This window comes from Habropoda laboriosa, unplaced genomic scaffold, assembly GCF_001263275.1.
Source record: "Habropoda laboriosa isolate 0110345459 unplaced genomic scaffold, ASM126327v1 scaffold5, whole genome shotgun sequence".
Taxonomy (NCBI): domain Eukaryota; kingdom Metazoa; phylum Arthropoda; class Insecta; order Hymenoptera; family Apidae; genus Habropoda; species Habropoda laboriosa.
Window position 1 is genome coordinate 2,271,957 of NW_017100161.1, and position 17,284 is coordinate 2,289,240.

Genomic DNA, 17,284 nt, shown 5'->3' on the forward strand with positions numbered 1-17,284 from the left:
GCCGTTTCCGTGGCCGCGGACAATGTTGCCGGTCCACAGAGCTGTCCACCGATAATCGAATGGGAGGAGACGGATCGTTACTCCTTCGACGACTCCGATCGCTTCGAGGAGGATTCTTTGTGCAGCTGGAGCAGCGAGACAGAGTCGTTGAGCAACAACTGGAGGGGATGGCGACGACCCACTACCGGTTTCGGCACCACCAAGAAGTCCCCCGAAGGTGAGTCCAATGTTTTTGTATCGGATAGTATGTATGGTCGATATAGTCTGCTTTGGAATTTTTTTCTTAATAGTTATTCGAGAGGTTAAGAGGAAGGAATTTGAAATATTACATTTGAGAAGATATGTTAAATAAAATGAGAGAAAAAGAACGATTCATTTTCACTCTCTTGTATTGTTACGTTACTAGGTATACCGTATTACGTATGAAGATTGTTTGTGGGGGAGGGGGGCGACCTTGCGTAACTACTTCATCTCGAATAGACCATAGGCCATTTGTATTACACCATTCCGTACGTGTCTTTTGTTTGTACGTACATTTCACGTTCATCGCAGATTTAGGGTAAGGTTGGATTTGTGTTGTGGTTTCAAAATGAAGTTGACGAAATCTACCAATCAATCTAAGAGTTCTAACGTATAGATAGAAATGTGTATACAGGGGTGAGATTCTGTTTTGATCTATAAATAATTAGAATTGAGAACCTTTCGAATTTTTTTCATTTATTTCAATCGAGTCACACTGGAATCATCACGTATAATCGTTCGCGATGACATGCAGAAATAGAGTCGTGAAACTTTTTTTCATTCAGTCACTTTGGAATTCGTTAATTTCCCATTTTCATTACTTCTTCGCTTAATCGTCGACACCGCGATCAGTCAGCTGGTCCAATCAGGCAGGTCTATTATCTTCTTCGGTAGGTAAGAGGTGTGCGCCAGTGTCGCCACGTCCGTGAGACGAGCGTGTGCGTGTTGGGGGGCGATGCATTGTAATTCTCGCGCCTCTTTAAACCATCGACCAAGCTGCTCGCGCACAGCGTATGACGCATACGAATTCCACGACCCGTTGCCACAACCGAGCAAGGTTAATGATTTCCCATCTTCCTGATGCATCGTCACGTTCCTTCGAGCTCGTTTCATTCTCACCGTTCCTCCATCTTTCGCAATCCTGACGTCAGATCTTCCTCCGCCCATATGTTTTTCAGCCGCTTAGTATCCGCGTTTTCCTCGACGCTCGCGCCATCTGTTCGAGCTTTCTCCACCAGGCGTCTTCGTTTTCTTCCTTTTTTTTTTGTTTCTTTTTTAACGTTCGCCGCCGTTAGATTTCCTCGCGGAAATATCTCCATGAGAGAAAGTGGGCGTTACAACCAAGGGAGTGAGGGGGAGAAAAGTTTTAAGACAGATTATACTTTCTGGCCGGAGTGTGGAACGCTTTCGATTGGAAGATTCGTTCTGCAAATTCACTTTTAGGAGGTTACATTTACTTGACACTGAAAATCCGGCGTAAAAATCCAGGAATTTTTATAGAAAATTTGTAACAATTAGAAAATCGTTCGTCTTTCTTCAAATTTGAGAAATTCTTGAAAAAAAGTGAGATTAAAACTATAATTTAAAAAATTCATTCAATGTTAATTCTTTAAGCTGCATAACTTTTCGAATTTCACGAGGAATTCGTTGGAAATTTATTTCACATACTTGAAACTATCGATTGGACGAGAAAAAGTTGGGTTTTTTTTGACTCGAAGGTACTGAATTGCCTCCTTAAGGTAAATCAAACCGAAAAAACGGTGTGATCGAAGACTTTTTTTTTCCCTTGGCAACTGTAATTCAGTTGGCACGTGGCCAGTGTGCGCGTGCGCCGTCGAAATTACTCTCTTACCGTTGCTCCCGAACGCACATTACACCTTGCGATAATAATTTGCTACATGGTTGCACGTTGTGAGCCGAAGCGTGAAGCCGAGGTCGATTTATTTACCTGGACGTCGAATCGTGTCGCGTCTGTCGCAAAAACTCGTTCCTCCTTTTGCAGTTGTGCAATTTTTCATCGAGTGACAACATCTGGTAAACAAAGTCGACAGTGTCCCGATCATTTTTATACCAATCGAACGTGATACACGATACATTCACAAAGAGAGAGAGAGAGAGAGAGAGAATGAATTGAAATTCTTACGACGTTGCTCTGGAAAGATTATTTTTCCTTTTTCTTTCGTCCCCTCTGCAACCGTTGCATCGATAATGCGCGAGAATGATAATAGATAAAATGATTTCGCGTAAATAATATCCCTGATTTTATGGTTCCGTCTTGGTGTTGGAAGATAGAAAGCGTTAACAAACACTGTTTCATAATATCCAATCGTTATCGGCCACGTGAGATTGTTTCATAAACATGACGCGTATAATAGAGGTATTACCATTGTTAAGTGCATCAACGGAATATTATCACATTCAGTTGAATCTATCGCGAAGTGTAGGAATATTCTTTCGGAGAAATCTTAATTTAGTGAGTGAATATAAAAAAAAAAAAATAGAAACGTGCTATTTAGTCGAAATAACTGAAAGGAATCTCTTATGAAAAACATAGGACTTGCACCATGTAGAGAGCTATGTGTATAATTAATAGTTTAAGTACGGTAAAACTCCACATTCTTTGAATTTCAATATCAGCACTATATAGATGGTTCCTATGTTTTCCACTCCGTGTATATAAACAGCGATATGGTAATACGAATTGTGTTTGAACTATTTATTGAAAGATACATCTGTACAATGTATAACACAATGATAGATAAAAAAAAAAATGGAAATGATCTGCCTCTCTCTGTTCGTGAAGCTTTCGTTCCTTGACCTCGGTCGTCTAGGGGTTAAATGTCTTCTGAAAGGGTAGTACAGTATCCTATTACCCTGAGAAACGTACATGAGGAAGATTCGGAACCAGTCCCTTCTGTAGGACCAACCGGTGAACAACTCGAACTTTCCAATCGAAACGAACGATTCTGTGAGCGATACGAACACCGCAACCGTTGCCCGCCCGAGTCATTCTCAGCGTGCATACACGCGCATACACATACACACACACATGCACGCACGCGCTTCGACTCGGTATGGCGAAGAAGAGGGGAAGTAAGATTTCACTCGATCCTCGCCGCTTCTCCCGGGTATATATGCTCCTTTTCTTTTTCTCCACGGTCCTTGCTCCGTCGCGAGGCGATCAAGGCCGAGAAAAAGAGCAAACGGAGAACAGCGGAGATACAGATAGAGGGAGAGGGAAAGAAAACGAATCGTACTCGCTCTCGTTCGCCGCGCGTAAACACAGGCTCTCTCGGCTTGCGTCCGAGATTTCGTGCACGCTGCCTGCCTGTGCCTGCCCGTTTGAATTTTATCAGGCGAGACGGTTTACCGCTAAGGTATGCTAATTTATGCGTATTCCGGCGAATTAACGCGTTCGTTTTGAAACGTTCGATTAAGTGAATTTTACGGCGACGGCGTAAAAGTAATTTTGTCGTTGAACGCCCTCTGTGACGAAAAAACAAAAGTTAATAAGACGAGGGTGCGGTTGGTTATCCACGGTCGTCTACAGGGTGACCTAATTTCATTTGTAAATTAACGGATACTTTTTTCATCGAATCGAATTAAAGAGAATTTCGAAGGAGGAGAATACTGATGCATCGAGAAATCAAGTATACAGGGTGGAGTTACCAAGGTCACTCTAGAATTACTCTTACCTAACCTACTCTCGAGAAGTATGTATTTCGTTCAAGTCGTATCTACTGTCGTTTCGTAAAAACAGCGGTAATTATCCCACATGGACTCGTTCGTTTTTACCTAATGTATTCGCCAAATTACGTTAATTTACAATGTAAAACGGGTTACCCTGTACGTAGTAGATCTGGAGATTATGAAAATGGCCGGTTTTTTAATATGTTCCAAAGGTATCTCGGGATGCTTTAACGGCTCTGCCATAAAGGCACGTGGTTATTTTTAGACACGGTCCATTTATGACGCCCAAGGAACACAGTTCCCCATCCGTTGTGCTTTAATTTTCCGTTAATAAGCATGCACGTGCGCGCGCACGTCAGTTACGTTGTTTTTAAACGGTTTCCCTTCGTCGATGGATTACGACACGCATTTCCTTCTCTTTTCTTTTTTTTTTTTCCCTCTTGTTTCATCTACACAGAGAACAACCACCACCATCACCACCCCCTTAAGAATTGCGACCACGTAGAGAAAGTATCTCATTTTACTTTCTCGACGCATGCGTGCACGCGGACCGCATGCATTTAGAAAGTACAACGCTTGTTCCTGGAGTGTCGTATTCGTTCGGTCTCGTGTTCCACGAGCGTGGTCACGTCGGTTCACCACGACACTGCGATCGCTTCTGTCTAGAATTTTCAAGGTTATCGTTCATCTGCAACTATGCTGTCACGCGACGGTAATTTGCTACTTTCTGACGTGCGGCGGATACGCGTTGATTGTCGACTCTTGTTTTCCACTCACATTCTACCGACGAATTGTTAACATTCGACGTTAAACTGCGCATGCGCGTGCGCGCGCACCACGAACGTCTGGGAAATGCTCCGTCGCGTCGGTAACATCTTAAATCGTTCGACTCTCTAAGAATTCTAATGTAAAATTCCAAGTTGAAGAGTTTTAACCCACGTAAGGCTGATTGTTAGAGGCCGACTAATAAACGAGTGCTCGAGTCCGTTCGGACCCGTAATAACTATTACGATTTGCGTTGGCACGAGGTTCTCATTGTCACCGCAATTTATTCGATGAATTTCTCAGACGCAAACAAGTGACTTGCATCGCGTGTCGCATAACACATTCGCGTCGGGGCGTTTGGAGTCGCACTCGACATCGATTCCTACAATATTTTAATTACAAATTGAATTTACGACAAGAATTTTGAAAGTTTCTTAGGAAGATCGATTTATTGTCACGAAGTGAAAGGGAATACTTTCTAGCAATTCAGTTGAATTAGCTTCCGGTATGTATCCATTATGGCGGGGGGGGGTTTCATTAGCCGCCGCGTGACGAGCAGGGCGACGACGTCGTCGACGCGTCACCCGGTATATATGCAGCAAGTGAGAGCAACCCTGGCGCACATCTATGACACGCCTATACCTATTTGGAAGCGTGACAGCTCGAGACGGTGTACGGTCACGCACGCCACGCCGTCCGGATTTCAATTAGACTAATGCATCGGCAACGGCACCGAGAACAGAGTGTGTAAATACGTTCTTGCTTCTCCGTGTTCCACGGCTCTTAAGATGCTCCAAGTGCAAAATATCGGACTAAACATGTGCGAACAAATCCTCTTCCTCGAAAGTTACGCATGACGATCTGATAATAAACGGATGAACTTCGATTTTCCTTTTTTTAGCCGATTAATTTAAACGTTAGATATGCAAAAACTTAGTAGCAATTTGCAAGGTGTGGTCGTAATTGATAAAATTGAGGTTAGGTTAAAGAATTTCAAGCAGAAGACGATTGTCTTTTATTCTTGAAATATTGAACTAACAATAAATTCAATTGACTCGAAATTTTACACGTTGCAAACTGTTAGTACATATTTAAAAAAACAAAATTTGTCCTTGTTAAAAATGATCGGTGAAAGGATTCGTTCCGCAATTAAATCCGGGGATTGTTCTAAAGTATCGATTGCCAATTATTCGAATCAGTTTTCACGAAGACGTACACATTCAACCTCGCGTTTCCCATTAACCTGAATAGCCGGGATCGTAATGAGGGAAACGCTATGAGTAATACGAAAAGGAGAAGAGGGTAAAATACTAGTCCAGCCGGGTGTGGATCATTTTCAGACGTTCCCCCTCGGCTTGTAATTCCGCGAATCTCGTGGAAATTCCATTTAGCCGACGCGGCCAAGGCGAAAAGGGTAGCCACACGGGTCTTTCGTCGGTTAATTACGCCGCGGAAGATTATTTTCTACCGGCACCGGGGTAATTATCGGCGGCGCACGTGCACGCGCGCCCCTAATCACTTGTAATTTACTAAACGCGTCGCGCGTGTAACCACGGGTTCAAAATTTCCACACCGTATCAAAATCTTCGTTCAAAAATTCACATTTCGAAAATTTAAAAAAATTCTTTTAATTTACGGGACGCGTCATTTTCACGCATTTCGAATTTAACAAGGAAAATTACATCTCTCCTACTACTTACGCTTATTACAAGTTTTATATAAATGTGCAATATCGCATAGTTTCATTTACAAGTTAATAGCGTACAATATATTGTTTTTTAAGGAAAATTTGTGTCAATTTGACGCGTGTCCGTAGAGATACGTACAATACAAGTAACGTCCACAAACCTAGCGTTAAAGAAAAAAATCCAAATTATCCGAAAGTCAAAAATAACTCTCCTATCTTTCCGAGTGTGTCACAACCGTCCATCTGTGTAATTCGTTCAGCGATCTACAACGCGTGCTCCAGTTCGCCTGTGTGAACAGAAAGAACAGGGAAAAAAAAGAGACTGTCGCGAGATGCGCGATATCAGAAAGGTTAAAAACCGGCTCTCTGCCTTTCGTCCCTCGAAACGTCGGCTGCCATGGAAAACAATGGCGGGTGTTGCAGGATGTATTGCTAAGAGTAGAAAAAGAAACAATGCTTGGGAGGGGGGATGATGGTTGAAGCAACGAGAGGGGTGGCAGGAGAGAGAGAGGGCTAGGTAACGACGGGAGGAGAGAAGTAGTACGGAAAGAAGGTGGCTGGAGGGGGAGGAGAGAGGGTGAAACGAGCCATTGCTCGAGGGTGACAAAGGGTGGTCGCGAGAGACGAAGAGCGGCGGGGTCTGCAAGGGGAAGAGGCTTTCTCGCTGGTCGATGGTGCTGTAGCCCGCGTTTCCGACCACCCTTGCGATCCTACGCGAATGAAGTCGCGTGAAAACACGTCTATATTTGGAGGTAAACTGGTGTCAACCCTTTCGTTTCTATTGGCGCCTATAGGCGTTTTGAAAATTTCCTTTTGCGCTATATGTTGCAGCCTTGTGATACACTTCCGTCTTAATTTCATATTTAATTCGATCCTTTACACACGTCCGTGTTAATTTAAGAAACCGAATTTTAACCCGTGATTAAAAATTTATATATTTTTATTTCGAGTTAAAGTACAGTTCTATCGTTTCTCGTTCTTTTCTCCGGATTTTATGTAGAAAAATGAATTGTAAACTCAAGCGGAAAACGTTACCATCGGTTGATAACGTAAACGTAATTGAAACAGTAAAAACTAGATCAAGAATGAAAAAGGATATTGATAATCTCTCCTACTCGAAAACTTGATAAGTTGAAATCTCTGTAACGCGAAGATTTTTTCCCTTCCCTCGAGGTCCCACTGTATTTTATGTTTTTTAGTTAACTCTTTCAAATAAAATAGCAGATAATTGGTAGCGATGCACCGTGAGGAAATATGTATCTTGGAAGATGAAAGATATTGTGAATATATGAGTATACTTGAAAATGAATTCGTTGTAAGATAAGATGTAGGTTTAGATAAGATAGTGGTTAGTGTTCTTCTAAAGCTTCACAGTGTATATACAGTATATATACATATTCGAAGTAATAATAAAAGGAACGTTGGAATATACTGTTTTTTGTTCCCGTGGAAATAACGTAGAAGTTTTTTCGCAGTTTTTGGAAATATTTGTCCGTCGAACGTTAACCTGGATTAAACTGGCCCCGGCCATTTGTATTTCCGCTTCACGTGGAAAACGTATGCCGCGTTGTTCGCATCAACATAGAATACACGTGTGCACCGTGGGCTTTGCGTTCGAGCAGTATCTCGGCTACGCTTTTCTTTTTACCTCTTTTATCTTCTTTTTTTCCTTTTCCTTTCTTTCTTTTCTCGTATCTCTCTGCGTGGAACACTGCACGGCAACGATTCATCATAGGATATATCGGGTATGAATATTTCATAGGTTTAGAGATAGGTATTAGAGAAATGGCCACGCGGATGCCTTTTCTTTTTTTATATAAAAATGTTACCGAACGTCTCTTTTCGTTTACGTTGAATCGTGTTCGATATAGCGTGTCGCTATTTTTCTCCTATTACATACCTGCCGCGTATCAGAATTGTATACAGGGTGTTCTATCTAACGTTACGTGCATTAGCGTGTTTCTTAACTGCCTGTTAATTAGCAGGTAAAGCAGATTTATATAACGCCGTGTTACTTAGAAGTGACTATTTTTATGTCAAATGATTATTGTAAATTTATTGTAGTTATTCTAACTTTAAATAATATAAAAATGCAGTTTCTTTTGTCCTGGGAGAAATGGGGAGCGGGTAGGGTGACTCTTCGGTAGCTTTCCAAGTCAAGCTGCATTCCTCGCGACTAATGTTAAGATGGGTGACCGCCGGAAAAAGAACATTTATATGTATATGGGGGGAGGTTAATAAATAGGACGAGTTTAACCCACAACAACCGTTCATCGTGTACAAGCCCTTAGGCGAATTTAACGGGTTAACGAAAAAACATGAGTGTCCTTGACACCTCCACCCGCCGACCTTTCTCATTACCATTCTAGTACCATCCTCGACCTTCTTCGGCCCCCTAGATGTTCAATTTTTCCAACTCGGCGTACTCTGTAAATGAAAACGAGCTTTAAGGTGACGTTAGGTTTCTTTTCATACACCTACACTATCGTTCGAAACTTTGCAATCGTTAGATTTCGTTGCTGTTTCTTAACTCTGTCGTATCTACGTAAATTCGTGGATTGAAAATGATCGATAGCAAGTGGCTCATCCCTAGTTACCTAAAATCCAAATGTTCTATTCTTCATTACTCTCTCTCTCTATTCTCCAACACTTGAAGCTTTATTATCCATCGTTGAAACTTCTTGCTTCATGGTGATCGATTTTTTTCGTCGACAAATCAAAAGAAATCACCGTAAAATCCACTTGGATTTACCCTATTCCTTTTCTATCACCGTTTTGTTCGATAGAAAGAAGATGTTCCAAGAGCGATACCGTTAAATTGAGACGCGCCTTGTACAAACTTATCACGCGCTCGCTTTATCCGGCAAAGCATTGCTTCATTGGCGAGCCATTGACATGGGCCTGATTCCAATTTGCTCGCAAGCGAGACGATTCGAGCAACGCTGATCGAACGGCCGATATCGGATTTGGATAATTCCATTCGTCGTCCGATAATTGAATCTATCCGAGCATATCCGGTCGCACCGCTGTGGATACTGTTCGTCGAAGATTCATCGGGGAGGAGAACCGTAGGGCAGAAACGTTCGACAGAGGAAAACGTGCATATGCCCTTCCTTTTAACTATGCTTTACGAAATATTTTCCCGTGGACCTATCGGCTGGATTAAATTCTTCCACCTCCGCCCCTCTATCTCATTTGCATTTTTCCGTCTATTACGTGCCCCTGCTTAAACGATCCCTTCTTCCTTTCCTGTTATATTGTATTCACCGGCTGCTTGTTTCACCGGGGTAACAAGCTCTTACTCATCGGGATTAGCTTCTTCTTCTTGTGATTTAACCCTTAATTACTAATCTTTTTAGACTAAATTTATTATTTATATAAAATAGTCGAAAGATACAGAGATACTTTTTTTCGTTATCAATTGTGCTTTGGTAAAAAATTAGCTAGAAATAACAACTTAACATGCCTAAAAATGACGTCTGTTAGTGATCGCGGGTCAAATTTATTAGATTCTTAATTAAATTAAAAAAAGGTGACGGTGTATAAGAAGTGAATTGGTATTTTCATTTACTCTCAGGTGGTAGTAAGAATGATCAGAGACACGTTTCCAAGCAGCACGATAACCCAATAAAATCAAAGGAAGCATAAATAAGTCACGTGAACTGTTCAAAGAATCGACTTGGAACGATCGAAAATTATTCCACTCGCGGTTACATTTTTCTCCGTGCAGACACGGGCTCGTCTTTCTTCCACTTCCGGTTGCCAACCAACGTACACACACTCTCGCCCGTCGAAGCTTGTTCACGGCCATGCGCAATTAAACACGACGAAATACGAGCGGAGGAGGAGGGAGGTTGGATCGAGCCAAGGGTTTTATTAGCTCGTTGGAAATTTCGCGTCGATTCTATCACCGGTTCAATTTATATTTCCACCGTGTGTTACGGTGACTGTACGTGCTGCACACGCGTGGTGCCCTTTCCCGTGCATCAACTCCTCGTACAGCGGAATGCAAGATTTGCATGCGAGGAACGTGCATTCAGACCGTGAGGAGCGAAGGGGGAGAGAGAGAGGACACTTCTCTTCCTCTTTCTGCCTTCGTTCTGGCGCAGAAATATTTCGCGCATAAATCGCGTCGTCGAGATTCGTGGATGCCACTTTCGCGGAAAATTATGTAACCTCCGGTGCATCAACTCTCGCGAGCTCCACACATTTCCACGTATTTTGTCCGCTGAGGCAGATTTTCCACGGGTTCCGAATGATTTTCCATGGTGTTGAAGACGAGATCTGTGGAATTGGAATGATTGTTTGGTTATTTTGTTATGCGGTAGTTTGAGAATTTTATTTTAATTGTTAATCAGTTTTTCTTTACGATTTTCGAGTCAGTGGGTACACGTCTTTGGCTTAATCACTTTTAAGAGTTCTTCTTTATATTCTTATTTTTCATCATTTTTCTCATCACTTTTATCGTCGTGAAATTTATGGTCCATTTAAATTTTTACTATAATTCTGAAACAGTTTGTATATTCTAAAAAATTTGAAACACCCTGCAGGTACATTCGCTAAAAATTAAGGAACCAAGTCCCTTTACACTTTTCTCGTCATGAAATTTGTCGTCCATTCAAATTTATGCTATAATTCTGACCCAGCCTGAAAAAAATTGTAACAGGTATCAGACGTACGATAGAATCAAACCAATTTTCCTCGAAGTTTCTTAACACCTCTTTTCCGCATGATCTCTGTCATCCGCCCAAATTCGCGCCGCGGCTTCGGTACACCCTGTAAATTCTACGAGAAAATGAAAGAAACCATTGAGGCTGAAACTAGGAAAAACTTTATATCGACTGTGGTGAAAAACTCTTTGATTTCCCTTGTTCTGGTCGGTGAGCAGGACGGTTACCGGTGGATTCATGGTGCGTATAAATCGACGCCGAGCGTCGAGAGGAACGTTTGAAGTTCTTGGCCCGACAGTGATTGATGTCGATTCTCGGGGACGTGTGTGCAAGCATTAACGTGTTTCGAGTCATCGAGCAACCCGGTTAATGAGATTCTACGGAGAAACGAGTCCACTGGTGTATTACCATGTTGGACGCATTAACGATCCTTCCGTTCTTAAGAGACTCATTTGTTCGAGAAGGCCGCTGATTTAGCATAGTGACGGCATTGCACAGCTTGGAAATGAAAAAAGAGAAAAAAAGAAGGAAAAAATATTTTTATACACTCCCCGTCTGTTTTAAGTGTCTCGTTAAACGTCTGAATTAAACGCTGTTTATTATACAGTATTTCGCGTCTTTCATTTCTCCAACGGAGGAAAATTACGAAAATGACACGTTAAGAAATCTATTGCTTTATATTCGCGTGTATACGTATAAAATTTCATTCAAATCTGGCGAGTTTTAAAAAGAAAAACACTTGTCTTTTCACGATAACTGCAGGGCGCATAAAGCGCGCGAAATTCAAATATTTACTTAAGAATATGCGATTTGTTTTCGTTGAAAAATGTGAACAAGAATCTTTGGGACGAAAGATAACGAATTTCCTTGAGATGATGAATTGAAAATTGCTGTGGACGAATATTTCGAAAATTTCCCTTCGTACATCGCGAGAGAGAAGTTAGGTGAAAAGAAACAAGGCGTCTCTAGTTGGAAGTTGACGAGTACCGTAACACGATTCTCGATGCAGAGAAGCGTAATTCGTGTTCGAACTATTTCAATCATAGGAACAATTTTGAATCGAGTTTATGACATGGTCGTGTCTCGACGCGAACTTCTGAACGCCTAACCCTGCATAGGAAATTCTAGGGTTAAAGATCAGGACTCAGTCAGCACGGTCGCTGAGTTATCTGGAATTTAGCTTGGATTACCGTCGGGGATTCCTTGCCGCTTCGAATGCGAGTCTCGTTAGCTTACGCGAGCGAAACTTGGTTGGAAAATTCTGCAGAATCCCGGTGATTTTGTCCCCATTACGTTCGAGCTGCGTTCGTTCCCCGTTTCATATCGAATTTTAATACATCCACCCCGTTCGATCGGCCAATCTCCACATCGTCTAACCCCCTTTTCAAAACGAGACCGTATAATATCGTTCGACGAAATTTCCGAATTTCTAACATTTGGATCACATTCGGGGCTGTTCGAAGTGATCTAAAGCAATTTGTGGCCATTTGAAAGCAGCTCAGGTAATTCATAGCCATCTGAGATCGTTCAGAGTTACCCAAGATTATTCAGTTTGAACAATTTCTAACTTCTGATTGCGAAAGAAAAAAAAATTGATTTTATTCGAACTTAACGAATTCGACGGAGTATTTAGACTCTGGAGGATCGACAAAAGTTGCGATCTCTGACGAAGGAGAAACGTGGGCTAATGTTTTCGTCCGCGCGCGATACACGCTTATCGCATAAATTACGAGCAAACTTCCAGAGGCCCATGTTCGCATTTCTGGCTCCCTCGAACTACCACGCAGCCTGACTGATCCGAATTTGAACGATCCCCGGCAGTTTCACGCGTCGAACTTCCGCTCGATGGTAAGTTCCGTCCTGTAGATTCTAGAGTCTAGAAGAAGTTTACTTCTCCCTTCAACGTGCCCATTTTTCACGATTTAGACACTCCGACGTCTTCCTAATTGAATCCCTTGGGGAATTTCAGCACGTCGAATAAATGAAAAAAGTTGTATAAGTGATAAACAAACGACTGTCACGATTGTCAGTTATTATCCTCTCGACAATCTGAAGCTTTAAGTTGTAACATTTGTTCGAAAGTTCCTGCTTCTGTAACTATAGAAAAGAGCTATGAACCTGAGAAGAATGGTACGATTCTTTTATTCCTTGTAACTTTTTAACGAATCACGTTCAGACACGAGTTCGCATGAACTTTTTTCATCTGTTTCACCTGATGAATACGCTGTATGAATTTATTCATACACCAATTTATTTTATACACCAACCTATTGAAACACCCTGTATATAGAGAATGCCTGTTCCCTATTAACTTCTAAACTCTTTGACATATCTGGACCAAATTTTGCATAGTTACTCTCTATGCAAAAAGTATAGAGGCTATCGTGAAACCTGAACATCCCACCATCTCCCCTTTATTTCATCCCCATCTCGCACTTTCTGATACTTCACTGCATTATCATATGAGTAAGCATTGCATAGAAATGTCTGTCTCTGTGTTTCCCTATTAAACTTCTAAACCCTTTGACCAATCTAGACCAAATTTTACATAGTTATTCTCTAGACTCCTGTGCAAAATATAGGCTACCCTGTCTTTGATTTTATCCACCTGATATTACATAATAATTTCAAGAAGAAATCATGGCTGTATTTCCGAATAATAAAAGTAGAGCTTTAAATCAAGATGGCGTATGATAGATCAATCCTCAGATATTCTTTCCACAATCATTCGTCTCCTCACTACCTGGACCAGCAAACCCTTCTTCATCCCAATAATCCGTTTTTAAACGATCACCGGGAAGAGATCCAGAGAAGTCGGATCTTCCCCGGTATTGTTGGAGGCGAGTCGCCCGTTCGTTAACGAGGGGATCCACCGTGCAAAATGTTGATACGACTCGGTTTATCGTCGATCGTAATCGCTCACGCTCGGAATATCGAGCCATAAATTCAATTAACCTGACGAGCGGCACGCTCGAATTGTCCTCTTGTGCGCGCACCTATCGAGCCGACCGAAACTTCATTACGTTGCATCGATGCGTGCGTATCCTTGGGCGATGACCTTTAAAAGCGTCGTGACGCGGTCACGTTGAAAAATCACCGCACGGAAAGCTCTCGCATACAACGTCCGCGAAATCACATCTTCCTCTCATCTTCTTTTGGCGTTACTCGTTACCAGCAAATTCCTCCTCTGAAATTCGACCCAGTTTTTAATTGTATTATATACCCACCTTCGAGTCGCTGTCAGTCGTTGATGAATGCAATTTCGCCGGGTGAACAAAATGGCGCTTTCACGTGGATGCTTGTTAATGTGAAGAGCGCTGCGACACTTAGCCGAAACGTTTTAGCAATGCATACAAAGAAGAACAACGGGGTGGGGTTGGCCAATCGCCAATCGAGTATAACTTATGATCTGTAATAAAATTATCTGTACCATAAGACCGCTTGTACCGTGAATTTCATGCACTTTTTTTTTACGAGAAAAATACGAATTATACGAGACTCACTTCGGTGACGAGGTTTAAACATTTTTTTCTTCTGTCCGGATATTAGGTAGAAAATAATCTATTATTCATGTGTGAACCTTGAACAGTCGGTAGATTTCCACTCGATCTCCTGCACGGTGTCCATTGCCAATGAAACACTCTGTATAGTTAGCGGAAGAGATGTAACGAGGTCGTAAATTAAAAGTGTCAAATGACGACGCAGAAAAATGTTTCAAACATACCACGATGTAAGGAGGAATTTCGAGTTTGACATCGAGCGCGGTCCTGAAAGAGGTTCGACTTATTTTGGCTTTTTCGAACAATTTTTTTGACGCTTGGTTCATGCGTATATTTTGACGCCTGACCGATTTTACGACGTCACAATATCGCCTCCACAGGCTGTACATTGCCAAACAACAAACCCATAAAGAATCTGTATCTCGTAACGCAGTATAACATCCACCTTCTTTGCATTTCAAATGTCAGACATTATCCTTTTACGCCGACTTACGGCGCCTTCTCATGAAGGCGTCCATATCGAGTAGGCGCGCGCGACCACAGTTCCGCATAGGTGTCGCTCCGTTCGTTCATCCTGCCAATCTTTCTTCCTCCTTTCCTCCACACCTCCCCTTCCATTCGACGTCCCGTGTCTCTCTTTTCCCGCGGATTCACCACGATAAAACCTTTTTCCTCCACCGCAGCCACCGGACATACGTACGCGCCTATTACCAGGTAGAAAACTAGCATAGAACAATGGATCGTCTCCCCTGCGTAATTACCGTGCGGCTTGGCCGTTCGAGGGCGAGGGTCCTTTCTTCTCTCTGGCTCGTTCCGTTCACCTAGTCGTCGGCGAGACCGCGATTATCGGTGTACGTGTATAGTTAGTACGTACACGCGCGTTACATATCGTTGGTTGGTCGCCTTTATGTGGATTTCGTCGCGCACGTGTGCGTCATGCAGCGATCCCCGGCCCTCTATCGTAATTACCGGGAGGCAACAGATGCGTGTATACTCTCGTTCCTGTTGCACGCTTCTAAACCCGTCGAGAAAGCGTTCTACGAACGTTCACGCACGTGTCACCGTGAGTCCGGTTTGACTTGCCTCTTCCTCACACTGTTGTTTTTTTTTCCCTCCTTTTTCTTCATATACACTCGTGACGCTTGCACGTGATTCCCTCGAGACGATTTTGTTTTCTTCAGATTTTTCTGGGATCCGTAACACTTGAGATTGTGGATGGAAGTATGTAATATGATCTGCAAGGTTAGTATTTTCCGTTGGAAAGACGATGTTTGTTTCGTTGGCGTAGAGGCTTTTCGGTTTATAAGGTTCGACGTGGCGCTGTAATCTTTTAGGGAACTGTAGAGGTTATTGTACAACAGGGACACCGTGAATTTATGATGTAAAAGGGAGGATAAGGCTGGAAGAGGGAACTATAACGAATTAATCAATCTTAACCGGGTTTATGGTTATTTAGGGTTCAGTCTACCGTGAATGATGTTTTTGCTTTTATCGTAATTCCCTCGGTTGGCCGCGATTATCGATCATCCTGCTCGTCGGGTCAGTAATTGTGTACATCACTGATGCGCTCGGTGTCGATATTGACATGCGGGATATTGAAATGAATTGTGCTGTATTATGTATCCCGAGTGTATCGTAAATTTGCCTTAACGATTCAATTAGACTTCGTTTTCTGTTCTACTTTCCTTTTTTGTGTGTCGTAACAAAAACGAGGAGCCGCATCCTGGAAAAATTAGTTTTAACTCGGAACTCAATTGGTAAAACAGTGACCTTGTTTCGAACCTCGGTGCACCGAACATGCATAATTAATTCTTTAATCGGAAAAATTCATTTCGTCGGTTGCAAATGCGACCCAATAATCATGCGCATTACAATGATCAGAAATCAAACGTACATAGGCGGTATCATTAATCGCACATGGGATCGCGAATAATGCAGTCCATACATTATGCACGACCTTACCGACGAAAACGGTTGCATTTTTATCGTCCGACTCTATCGACGATTCTGGCATACCCTTGCCGAACCTGCTGCCTTTGTTCCGTAATTTACGAATATTCCTATCGAATCCTCGGTTCGAAATCGATCGATGCCTGAGCGCAAAATTGGAATATTGCGGGGCCCGTGAGTACGTATGCACAATACCGCCGATGCATTATGCACGAACTGTATTAAAGCATGACGAGCGTGCCGCACGCGTTTCTGCCCTGTTTATTCAGCTAGGAGAAACACTAGAGGCAGCACAGGCTAGACAGAGAAAGAAGGACAACCGACTAGAGTTTATCGGTACGACGGAGATAGTAGACGGTTACGGAAGACAGAGCAAACAAGAGAGGGCAGAAGAAGCGGAAGAAAAAGAGAAGTTCGGCGAATGACGAGAGTAGAGAGAGAGAAAAGAGACGAAAGTGAGAACGAGACGAACGATAGAGGGCGAAAGAGATGGCGCTCTATCAGAGTGGCGGCAGAGCAAATAGCAGCGGAGAGAGACGATAGAAAAAGAGGCTCGGATGGTGAAAAGGCGAGACAGAAAGAAAACAGACGGGCCAGAAGAAGCACCGACGAAGATTGAAAAGGGAAAGAACGATGGAGGATGTAAAACGGCGGGGACACACGCGACCGAATGACAAATCGCTCGACGGCCAGAACTTTCGAGCTCTTTGTCCCTTGCTGGCTGGATGCGACTGAAAGCCCGGGAAAAGGGCAGAGGGGAGTCGAGGGAGGAGGACAGAAGGCGGAACGGTTGGAAACGTGACAGGGATGAAACGATAAAAAGTAGCGGGTAGGGGAGCCTTAGCGGAATCGTGGCTTGATTTGGAATTGTATCCGGCTAGATCTGACGAGGTGACTGGATAACTTGATGAGAGGCGGAAGAGAGAAATGGATGACAGGAGGAGACGAGTATCGTGTTTTCTGGCTTCTTCGCCTTAGCGAAGAAAATTCGTTTACGGAAA

General features: G+C 42.7%; 1 protein-coding gene across 1 annotated transcript in view; it reads left to right on the forward strand.

Moving 5' to 3' along the window:
• Positions 1-13: 13 nt before the first annotated feature.
• LOC108578441 (zinc finger SWIM domain-containing protein 8) overlaps positions 14-17,284 on the forward strand; it is a 104,994-nt gene continuing 87,723 nt past the window's right edge. Inside the window, exon 1 of the mRNA XM_017941788.1 lies at positions 14-217. The gene's annotated coding sequence lies outside the window, so the exon portion shown is untranslated. The remainder of the gene's footprint in view (positions 218-17,284) is intronic.